Source organism: Octopus bimaculoides, chromosome 3 (assembly GCF_046866305.1).
Source record: "Octopus bimaculoides isolate indiv1 chromosome 3, ASM4686630v1, whole genome shotgun sequence".
NCBI lineage: Eukaryota > Metazoa > Mollusca > Cephalopoda > Octopoda > Octopodidae > Octopus > Octopus bimaculoides.
This window is the reverse complement of record NC_142930.1, coordinates 45871745-45884242: the sequence shown is the minus strand read 5'-3', so window position 1 is coordinate 45884242 and position 12498 is coordinate 45871745. Positions and strand designations below refer to the sequence as shown.

General features: G+C 40.2%; 1 protein-coding gene across 10 annotated transcripts in view; it reads left to right on the top strand.

Annotated features, from left to right (window-relative positions):
- The window catches only part of LOC106878657 (potassium channel subfamily T member 2), a 171539-nt gene that overhangs the window by 12301 nt on the left and 146740 nt on the right, over positions 1-12498 (top strand). For 2 of the 10 annotated variants that reach the window (XM_089348906.1, XM_089348905.1), the window contains exon 2: positions 7416-7472. The exons of the other annotated variants lie outside the window; for them this stretch is intronic. The gene's annotated coding sequence lies outside the window, so the exon portion shown is untranslated. The remainder of the gene's footprint in view (positions 1-7415; positions 7473-12498) is intronic. 10 annotated transcript variants of the gene reach the window in all.

Below are 12498 nucleotides of genomic sequence, written 5' to 3'. Positions count from 1 at the left end.
CATTGCTCAACATTCTTCGATTTCGTCTTGTAGGTTCTAATACACAAATTTGGAGTGAGACTTCGAGTCACAAAGATTTCGTCAGACTGCGCCTGTTTGTTTCTATCAATTTCGACTTCAGTTACAGTGAGCCATTCACCATTACCAGTGGTGATGTGCGGCTCTGGTTTTCCCAGTTGGACTCGTACTTCGCGGTGAGTGACATTTCGTCCGAGCGGCAGCAACTGCATATTCTTCTGAGCTCCATCCCTCCATCACTGGTGAATAGTCTCAAGGATATCATCACTGACACCCCTAAAGATGCCACATATTCATCTGTCAAGAGTGAGATCATTTACAGGATGGTCGTACCCGAAAGTAAGCATTTCTGCACGCTCATTTGTGCCGAATATTTGGATAACAGGATGCCAACTCAGCATCTGCACAGAATGAAAGAGCTCACCGAGGATTCTTCCAAAGACAGCTCCTTGATAAAACAGCTTTTCTTCTCCCATTTGCCTTTGCACGTGCAAGGGATTCTCGCCCTTAGCATGGACGTCACTCCCATTGACCAGTTGGCCTTGTCTGCCGATAGAATCTTGGAGTACACTGGAAATGGAATTGCAGACAACAAATTGGCTGCTACTTCTCCTTCTCCCCCAACAGTCGTAGCTTCATTTCAGGTCTCTCTTTCTCTGGATTTGGCCCTTCGGCAGGACTTCAAGTGGATTTTTATCATCGTTGATCTGCCATATCCAATCCTAGGTGCAGATTTTCTTCATCATTTCTCCCTCATGGTTGATGTTCGTAAGCAGAGACTAGTAGACAGCACCACTGACCTCCATATTCCTGGACGAATATCGAATACTCCTGCAGCCAGCCCAGTTTTCCTCAAAGCTGCAGCTGGTAATCAGTATCAGGCTATTTTGAACTCTTCCCTGGAACTGACCAAGCTAAACTTCCAGGTGGATAACTCTGCCCACTCGACAAGGCATTTTATTGCTACAACTAGGCCTCTTGTTTTTTCTTGACCACGTCGCCTACCTCCAGAGAAACTTAAGGCAGCCAAGGTGGAGTTTGAACACATGCTCCAGCTGGGAATTATCTGCCCCTCCACCAGTCAATGGGCCTCACCAAAGGATCAGGTGACTTGCGCCCCACTGGAGATTTCTGACACCTAAACGCTATGACTGTCCCGGATCGTTATTCAATTCTCACCTTCAGGACTTTGCTTCATCCTTATAAGGGTGTACAGTGTTCTCTAAGCTTGATTTGGTTCAGGCCTATCATAAGATTCCCGTGCACCCAGAAGACATCCCTAAAACTGCTGTGACAACACTGTTTGGCGCTTTTGAATTTCTGACAATGCCGTTTGGGCTGCGGAATGCTGCCAGTACATTCCAGCGCTTTATAGATGAGGTCATTCGTGGGCTGGACTTCATCTATGCTTATATCGATGATCTGTTGATTGCCAATTCTAGTGCTGAAGAGCACGTACAACATTTAAAGCTGCTTTTCCAGCGCCTGACCCAATTCAGAGTTAGAATATATCCAGCTAAATGTATTTTTGGATCCTCTTCACTTGTTTTCCTTGGCCACCTCATTGATGAAGTGGGTATTAGGCCTCTTCCTGAAAAAGTCCGGGCTATCCAAGAGCTTCCTCCTCCTACCTCGCTCTGGCAGTTTCATCATTTTCTGGGATTATTGAACTTTTATAGACGATTTATTCCTCACTGTTTGGAACACCTCGCTCCTCTTACTGAGCTTTTAACAAAAATGAAGCTATTTAACTTTCACTTTCCCAAATGGATACTTTCAAATGGTAAAACGTGAACTTGCACAAGCCTCGCTGTTAGCGCACCCTGTTTATGGCGCAAAGCTTTCGCTTGTGGTGGACGCATCAGATACAGCCTAGGCGCTGTGTTGCAACAGTTCCATCAAGAGCATATGCAACCTTTGGCATTTTTCTCTCAACAGCTGCAACCTGCTAAGACCCGCTATAGCACTTTTGGATGTGAATTATTGGCAATTTACCTGGCAGTAAAACACTTCCGTCATTACCTTGAAGGGAGACAGTTTACCATATACACGGACCATAAACCCCTTACATTTGCCTCACGGTCTAAGCCTGAAAAATATTCGCCGAGGGAAACGAGACATCTTGATTTTGTTTCCCAGTTTACCAGCAATATTCAGCATATCTTGGGAACCCAGAACACTGCTGCTGATGCCTTGTCCCGTTTGCCAATCAACTCATTCACACCCACTTCTGCAATCGATTTAACGGTTTTAGCCTCAGACCAGCCTCCTTTGGATTCATTTGACACCACATCTGCTGAATTTGCAACATGTAAATTCAAGTACCTGCCCATGCTAACTGCTGACAGGAGCATCTTGTGTGACATATCGATGGAGTCGCCTCACCCCTTCGTTCTGGAGAAGCACCATTTCTTCGATGCTTTGCATAATCTGGCTCATCCTGGCATCGTGGCCTCGGTAAAACTCATTACGGCTAGATTTTTCTAGCCAAACATGAGATGGGATGTTACCGAATGGTCTCACGCCTGTCTTCAATGCCAAAAGTCTAAAGTGCACAAGCCCATCCGGGCACCACTTGGTACTTTTAACTCCCCTGACGCCCGTTTCTCTCACGTGCATATTGATATTGTGGGACCGTGGCCTATCAGTCAGGGATTCACATATATCTTGACTTGTATTGATCACTTCAGCCAATGGCCTGAAACGATTCCGTTAACAGACGTTATCGCTGAATCCGTAGCGTGAGCTCTAGTATCAGGATGGATATCACGCTATTGTGTTCCCACTACCATCACTAGACCGTGACTGGCAGTTCGAGTCACACCTTTTTTCCGAGTTGGCAAAAATCATTGGGGCTCAATGGATTAGGACTACTAGCTACCACCCAGCCTTGAACGGTATGGTGGAACGATTCCACCGTCAGCTGAAAGCTGCTTTACGAGCCTCTCTTGACACCCAGCATTGGACCGAGTATCTTCCTATTGTTCTCCTTGGTATCCGAACATCAGTTAAGGAGGGCCTTGGTTTCTCTCCAACTGAGCTGCTTTATGGTGCTCCTTTTTCCTTGCCATGGCAGATGCTCGCCCCAGCTGATCACCTGCGTGCGTACTTTCAGGAGCTTCCACCAATGAACATTCGGCAGCAGACAATAAAATCTTCGGTCCCCATTGATATTACCTTGTGGACTCACGTTTTTGTACATAAGGATACAGTGAGAGGTCCCCTCACTCCCCCTTACTCAGGACCTTAATTTCGTGTTGGCACGCAATGATAAACGTTTCACCATAGACTTAAATGGTTTCCAAGAAACAGTTTCGATTGATAGACTCAAACAGGCCTATACAGACGCGCTCACACCAGAGCCTCATCCTACACTATACAACAGGAAAATACTGCACCACTGCATCCACCACCAGCTCAGCTACACGCATCTTCCCTACACCCACCAACATACGTCACGACGACCCGTAGTGGCCGTCGTGTCAATTGGCCTAAAAAACTTTGTAAAACTATTTTTATATGAAACTCATATTCTATTTGCTTTTTTTTCTTTTCCCATTTAATGCATTTATTCTGTTTTCCTTTTCATGTATATGTTTGTTTACCTTGCCTTTGCATCCAGTAATTTTGGCATGGTATTTGTAGCCTTGTACATCTCAGACATTTTCTTTCTGTGTATATTATATGTTAACTTGTTTCAATTTTCATTCACACATGCACCACATTCTAGAATTTTAGTTACCTTCTCATTGCTCCTACATCCTAGCACTTCTAGCCTCTGCAAGCGACCCACCGCTCTTGCTAACTTAAAACACCATGACACTTGCATCCTATGATTTCCAGTTTCCTGGACAGTTGTTATCACGTTGGCATGTCAGGCGTCCTGTGCCTCAGTCTTGCACTGGCTGGCACATCCTGCACACCACCCTAACCTGACATTACATACATTCATACAGATTCTGCAACTTTTCATTTACATATTCCTGTGTTTGCATGCATTGTTTGCGTTTAGCCATTTTTCTTGATAGTCCTTTCCACGCCCTCGGTATCTCTGCTCAGCCTGGTGAAAAAACAAGGCAATTACCTCCTTTGATGCCTACAATTTTACTCTTTGCCTTTTCGACCTTTACTCTTCTTTCGGTCTGGGGGAGGGTTATGTAGGCATCCAGTGTCATCAGGTTTTAATGAGTCATCTAGTGTTATCTCCCCTGTCACATCGTTAACAACGAGGTGGCGCTCATTAGATAGATATAAAAAGACACCCACAGCCAAAGAAAATCCCTTTTTCCTTTCCCACGCAGCCTGCAGCTAACTACTTCTTCTCCATCTCTGTTCCTGCTACTGGACGACCCTGCGTTGATTTGAATTTTGTTAAATCCTCTATACCAGTCATGGAAGGCAGCAAGATGTAAAACTTTTCTTATTCAACTTCCATTCTGTTCTGTTGAATGTTAATATACAAGTTGTGTAAAAATGCTCTCATCATGGAATAAATACTCCATGTACATGAAGTCTTTGAAAACTCATACAAGTTGTTGTTATTCCTCATTAGATTAATTCTTACAGCTATCGAAGGATGCACGAACATTGTATTAGATTAGTGGGCTAAAGGTTCGCTAAAATATCAAGTAGTAATGTTCTTCTCTTAGCTATTCTTGCTACAATAGCGACATAAAATTTCTTTCATCCTCTTGCTCTGTTAAAATATTTAAGAAAAAATATATTAACATATTTTATCTGTTGAAAATCCATATTTGTGCAGCTGAAGATAGCACTGTATTTAAATTGATTTGTTCAATTAAATGGAGCCGCTTGAAATGGTCATGTTGCATTACTACTTGATATCCTGTTACTTATTTTGATAAATATATATATATTTATACACACACACACATATTTATATACCGGACCACTGAAATCTACAAGTTTTTTCATCCTCCCTCTGTTTATTTTCTCTTATTCCTTTCTGTTGAAGACTGCAGGCTCGAAATTTAAAAGACTGTCATTTTCGTGAGCATCAAACTAATACATTTCCTTGTTGCTCATACACCTGTCTTCGTCTTTTGTTTTATATATCTCTCTCTATATATATATGCATGTATATATACACACATACACGCATATATACGTGTGTGTGTATATATATATATATATATATATATATATACAGAAATGTAGCACAGAATTTTGTCAGTGAACAGGTGGCAGGTTTCAAAGCGACGAAAATTCTGAGCGAAGATCTTTCCAGTTCTGGAGGTGTGCGTTGGACCTACTCAAGAGGTAGGCATCATCAGCCCAGTTTTGCTTTTGAGAAGAGGGAGGATCTCATCAGTATATTCATCAAACCAGTCAGGATTGCGACGTCTAGTGTGTCCTAGTTGTTCAGTTGCAACTGAGTAGATCAAGGAAATATGTTTGTCCCATATATCATCTAGCTCCTCTTGGTTTACCGAGGTAGGATCGAGGAGTGGGAGAGTATCCAATTTGATGGCAAGCTGATCTTGAAAGTGGCCACGATTCTCAGGATCATACAGTTTCATGGTGTTCAGTTGTTATGATGCTGTCGACTTTCAGCTAAGGGGTTGAATGTTGATTCTAAGCTTGGAGCAGATAAGGTTGTAGTCCGTCCAGCAATCTGCTCCATGCATTGCGTGAGTATGGAGGACATCACCCATATCTTGATGACAATGATGTAGTCTAGGAGATGCCACTTTTTGGAACGCGGATGCATCCATGACATCTTGTAAATGTCCTGCTGTTGAAAGAGGGTGTTAGTGATGCACAGGTCGTACTTGAAGTAGAAGGTGAGTAGTCTCTGTTCATTAGCGTTCCTTTTCCTTGTGCTGCCAGGCAGTATTGTCACACCCAACATGGGAGTTGAAGTCACCCATGAATACAATCTTGTCTGATCAGGAGATGTTCTGAAACGCAGTATGCAGAGAATCATAGAAGGCGTCTTTTATCTCTTCATCAGAGTTGAGAGTTGGTCCATAAATGCTGAGAATTGTCAGAAAACATTTGCTTGAAAGTGGGATTTTGATTGTCATCAGGCACTCACTGATACAGGAAGGTACTCCAGGAATTTTCTGCAATAGGCTGTTCTTGATTGCAAAACCAACCCCATGCAAACAGGGCATCCCAGAGGGATGTCCTTTCCAGAAAAAGGTGTATCCACCAGCTTCTTCAGTGAGGGAGCCCTCATCAGAGAAACGAGTCTCACTGAGTGTAGTAATGTTGACATTGTAGTGCTTGAGTTTGGTGGCTACAATAGCAGTGCATCACGGGGTTCATCGAGTGTCCGGCTCATCATGTGAAACATCATCAAAGAGGGTGTGAACATTCCAGCATGCAAGAATGAGGTTCAAGGGTTTCTTTTTCGTATTCAATTTTGATGCTTGGTTTTGACCGCATGTTTGGGGATGATTCACTGGAAGTGGTTACCCAGTCGAGCAAGTAAGGATGAGCTTTTTCTGAGCCACATTTTCTAGGCCCTTGCCCATGTGGGCCAGGCAGTGCTATCTCTGGAAAGGGTTGCCTGGACACACAAGCAGGACGAAGTGGATGTTTGTCCACAGGTCCATCCAACAATGACCATCTTACTTATGCCGCCTACGTGCAGGACTCCAACTAGAGGCTTCCAACTACATCCTAGTCTGCCCCCATCACCAGATGATGCCATTGCTGCAGGACTTGCAGAGAGGATGAAAGGCGAAGCTTGTGCTGTGAAAAGTTTAATGTGCCGGAGAGGATGCACAGTTCTCAGTTGTACACACTTGACAGAAGGCAAGGGGGTGGGGTTCAATAACAAGAGGAGTCTTAAGATGATTGACCCTTGTCTTCACCTGCAATGAGCTGCTGGAGTTGGTGGATGAGATCTTATGCTCCGCCTTTGGACCAACCCATCCGGTCCTGTTCACAGGCTTCCTGCGGCAAGCTGCTGGAACTCCAGTTTGTCGTAGTCCGCCTTTATAGCCAGCTTGCATGGCATCACCCCCATCCGCCTTCACTGTTCAGGAGTTCATCTGCCCTTTGACAGGCCTTATTTTTCATCCTGCAGTGTCTCCAACAACACCCTCCTCACCAAGCAAACCTAGTGGGGTTGCCAGTTTTGTCGCTGACGACTTGATCATGCGACAGGTTGTACTGGATTACATGTTACCAGTAGCACTCAAGAGCAACCTGACATTAAAAGTCAATATAGCATACACAAGTATAGACACAACTGTGCCAGGATGGAACGGATAATCAACTTGTACCCTGTCTATTCTATTTTGGTATATTTTTAATATCATTATGTATAGTCATTTATTTCTTTATATATAATGTTCATATTGCTAATAATAGCATTATTGGGTACAGATCTCCAACCTGCCAATTACTGATTTACTATATTTCAGATGACAAGAGGGTGATAAGGGAGTATTTGCACAACTCAAAGGAATAACTGCCACAAGGTATTTTTTATTCACATAAAGCAGTTTATTGGGATTTTTCCTTTCTAATTTTCATCTCTTATGGTTACTGGTTACTACACTGGTAAAATAATACACACACATATATACATGAATACATATATATACCTATATCTATATACATACATACATACTTATATATATATATATATATATATATATATATATATACATACAGAGAGAGCCTTTCACTCAGAGCCAAAGGTAGACTATGACATGTGTGCGAACATGAAACATGGGCCATGACTGCTGAGGACATGCGTGAGCTTGCAAGGAATGAAGCCAGTATGCTCTGCTGGATGTGTAATGTCAGTGTGCATACGTGACAGAGTGTAAGTGCTCTGAGAGAAAAGTTGGATTTAAGAAGCATCAGATGTGTGCAAAAGAGACGACTGCACTGGTTTGGTTATGTGTTGCATATGGATGAGGACAGCTGTGTGAAAATGTGCTACACCCTAGCTGTGGAAGAGGTAGACCCAGGAAGACCTGGGATGAGGTGATGAAGCACAGCCTTCAAACATTGGGCCTCACCGAGGTGATGACAAGTGACTGAGACCTTTGGAGATATGATGTGCTTGAGAAGACCTGGCAAGCCAGATGAAACCACAAATGTAGCCTATGCCAGTACAGCATAACCAGCCCATTTAAGAGTACCCTTCAATCATTGGGCAATAAACTGCTTGCAAAGACATGTTGAGGAAAATGAAATCATTGTCGTGGCCAATGACAGTACTGCACCCACTACACTCTCATAGTGGTTGGTGTTAGGAAGGGCATCCAGCTGTAAAAACTTTCCCAGATCAGATAGGAGCCTGGTACAGCCTTCTGGCTTGCTAGCCCTCAGTCAAACCATCCAACTCTTGCCAGCATGGAGAGCGGACATTAAATGATGATGACGATGATATGTCTATATACATGTGTGTGTATATACACACACACACAGATATATATATTAAAAAAATGGCAAAAAATCATATATTAATTAATATCGATTAATTACCAGGAAGCTAGCACATTTAAAGAATCAAAGAGATTCAGAAACAGTATCTGCAATCTCAGGGGATTAAAGTACATTTTTATATATGATGTTGACCACTAACGTGGACATTCAATACGCTAGAAATAGATCACATCTTGTGTCTAAAAAGACCTAAATTGTCCTTTGCGTTTTTTTTTAAATGTCTTGCCCGCTTACGTTTTGGTATCACGCTATATTTCATGTTGAGAACAATTTAGGTCTTTTTAGACACAAGATGTGATCTATTTCTAGCGTATTGAATGTCCACGTTAGTGGTCAACGTCATATATAAAAATATATATATATATATATATTTATTTGTGTGTGTATATATATATATATCTCTCTCTCTATATATATCTATCTATCTCTCTATCTCTCTCTCTGTATGTATATATATATATATATATATATATATATAGTGAAGACACATAGCTTAGTGGTTAGGGTGTTGTACTTATGATTGCAAGATCGTGGGTTCGATTCCCAGACCAGGTATTGCATCATGTTCTTGAGCAAAGCACTTCATCTTGCATTGCTCTGCAATCATTTTGTCATCTGACATGTGGCACGTGGTAATGCCAGTATGATGGAGGGAGTGGAGCTTATGTGAACACAAACATCTGATCACTATAAACAAATCAACTGTGTGGTTGCTCAGCCAGAAATTGCCAAACCTTTGTAAATTGTCTAATGATGAGAGAACCCATGATATATAATGTTAAATGATGATGATGATGATGTACATATATGGAATCTAAGAAAGTCAGGGGATATAAAATAAATATATCTATTTTGTCAGTTGGCATGCATAGGATGATGCCCGTTTCGCAGCCAACATCATGCAAAAATAATTTCATATCAGTGTATAATAAATTATTATACACATCTGCATTACTTGTATGCTACAAATTGCATTGTACATTTTGCAAGTGAAGGCAATATCTTCAGTTCAACAGAATATGATTACAGCTATTCTTCAACTCTGTGTTCACATACAAAAAAAAAACATCTTCAAATTTATAATGTATGGAAGACTAATACTGAAAAAAAAATTTTTATAGAGAGGAAGAAGGGAGATTTTGTAAGATATTAGAAAGGAAATTAAGTGTAGTGGTTATGTATTTGAAGATGGTGTATGATATAAGAGAGAGAGAGTCAGGTTGGTTATTATTAATAACGTGGCTGTAGTAATAATAGAGAAAGAAAAGAAAGTGAAAATTTAAAGGAATGAGAGAGAAGTTTACAGATATTGTGTTGTGTTCATGAAATATAGAGGAATATCAACAAAAAGAGATATTAGGCAAAAGTTAAAACAGAATGAGAGAAATGGAAAGAGAGTAAGAATATTTGAATTAACATGATATATCAAAATATACTGAGCTAGATAAAGTAAATAAAGTATGGTGAAAATGTAGCAGAAGGAGAAATAGTGAGATGAACTTGTTTTGAGTCTTTAAAAAGATGTGATTAATTGAACAAAATAGATGGGTATATAAAAAAATGGACTAGTATATGATTCATATCAATTATTAGTCTCAAAAATAGGGTTCAAATTTAAATCATCAATAGATACATAGATACAAAGTGTCTAGGTAAATTGTATAAATAATCCAAGACATAAATCTAGTGGGTAATTTGCCAAAATTATTTTTTAAAAATGGCAATAAAAATATGGCAGTGTTTTGGATCAAGACACCTATGTAAGTTGGAATTTCTGTTTTGACAGGAAATTTTCTAATTTTTTTCACTATGCTCTTCAAAATGATGGGGGCATTTTTTTTTTACAAAAAAGATTTTTGAAAATTTATCATTTTTTTCACCTCACTCCTGACTCACTACCCCACACCGGACTGATTATGATCAATTTTGTGGGGCACTATGCACTTAAAAACCATGAGAGAAGTCTTTTCGGTAACCTGTCCCTAGATTTGTAAATATTTTCAGAGAAAAAGGTGTATGATTTAAGGGAGATTTGGCTGTTGTTTCCAGCACATCCCATGTGCCCCCTTCCCTTGTTTATTTGTCACTGTCACATGCATTGATGTTTTTCAATATTTTTCTCCTATGAAGACATTTTATGGAATGCTGATGTGGAAGTAGCACACACATGGTTCATTGCTGGGATATAAGCAACAAAACAAAAAAAGAAAAAAGTTAGTAATTTAAATCTCCCCACTACCAACCAAGTGAGGTCATGTGTGTGTATGTGTATGAAAAAATATTTATAAACAGAAAAGCATGCTATCAAAATAATTTATCTTTTACATACCTCTTTTTTAGATCACTGGATAAATCCCAATAATGAATTTCTCAGGGTCTCCAATATTTTAAAATTATTAACAGAAACAACTGAGTTGGGGAAATCAAAGACTCATAAATTTTCAAATCTTTTTTTATAGCATAAACTCTGCTGAAAATACTTATACTTATATACATACAAATAGGTAATAAGTCTTAGGGTAGCAAAAAATTAAGAAATTCAATTTACTACCAGTGGTGTAGCGAGAAAAAAATTAGTCAACAGACTATATATTATTCATGTAAAATACAGTGTACATTTAATACACATTAGAGATGTCCATAAAAGGACATCTGACCCACTAGAAAGAACAGCCAAAGCTCTACACCACAAAATTAGGGATAATTTCGAAAGGAATGAAAAATAAAAACATTTACCATCTATATTTCGAACCAGGTTTCAAGTTATTTTAGCAAAACAAACTATTTTGCAAGGCCAACTATCATCAGCGAAATAGCCTAGATCAACATATATGCACGAGGCACTACATAGAGAACATGACTTGTGCACAATGTTTTTATTTTTCATTCCTTAAGAAATTATCCCTAAATTTGTGGTGTAGAGCTTTGGCTGCTCTTTCTAGCGGGTCAGATATCCTTTTATGGGCATCTCTAATGTGTATTAAATGTACACTGTATTTTACATACAAATAGGTATACATATGCAAGGATGAATACACACACACACATATAAATACATACATATACATGTCCACATATTTATATGTATAATATATATTAGGTTGTCAAGAAAGTTCTTGTGGTTTTTAACTTTTAAATTCGGATGCACATATCTCGGCTCAAACAAAACTTTTTTAATTGAAATAAACACCATCAGAATCAACACACTTTTGCCAACGCGAAACAAGTTTATTTATGCCAGTAGCGTAAAAATCCTGCGTTCTGGTGGAGATGAAGTCGTTGAAGGCATGTTTGGCATCGTCTTGGGTTTTTGAAGCATTTTTCATGCAGGAAGTTGTCGAGATGCTTGGAAAAGTGGTAGTCAGTAGACAAGATGTCTGGTGAGTATGGCAGATGAGGCAGAGTTTTGTAGCCCAATTCGCTCAACTTCTGCAGGGTCAGTTGTGCGACATGTGACCGAGTGTTGTCGTGGAGAAGAACTGGTCCTTTTCTATTGACCATTGCTGGCTGTTGTTGTCGGAGTTTCTTATGCATTTCATCCATTTGCTGACAGTACTTCTCCACTGTAATGGTTTCGCCTGGATTCAAAAAGCTGTGATGGATGAGACCAGCTACAGACCACCAAACAGTCACCATGACCTTCTTTTGGTGCAACTTTGGCTTCGGGAAGTGCTGTGGAGCTTCGTCAGCGTCCAACCATTGAGCTGAGCATCACCGGTTGTCACAAAGAATCCACTTTTTATTGCAAGTCACAATCCGGTCGAGAAATGGGTCGTTCTTGTTGCATAAAAAAAGGGACAACAACACTTCAAAACGGCATTTTTTTTTTGGTTGTCGTGGCACCCATTTCTCGAATATTTTTGTTTTTCCAATCTTTTTCAAGTGGTTGGAAATTGTTGTATACATTACATCTAATTCAGAAGCAAGCTCTCAAACAGTTGTGCATGGATTGGCTTCCACTAAGGCTCTTAGTTCATCGTTGTCAACATCCAATGGCCTACCATTACGCTTATCATCTTCAAGACTCTCGTCACCGCTATGAAATTT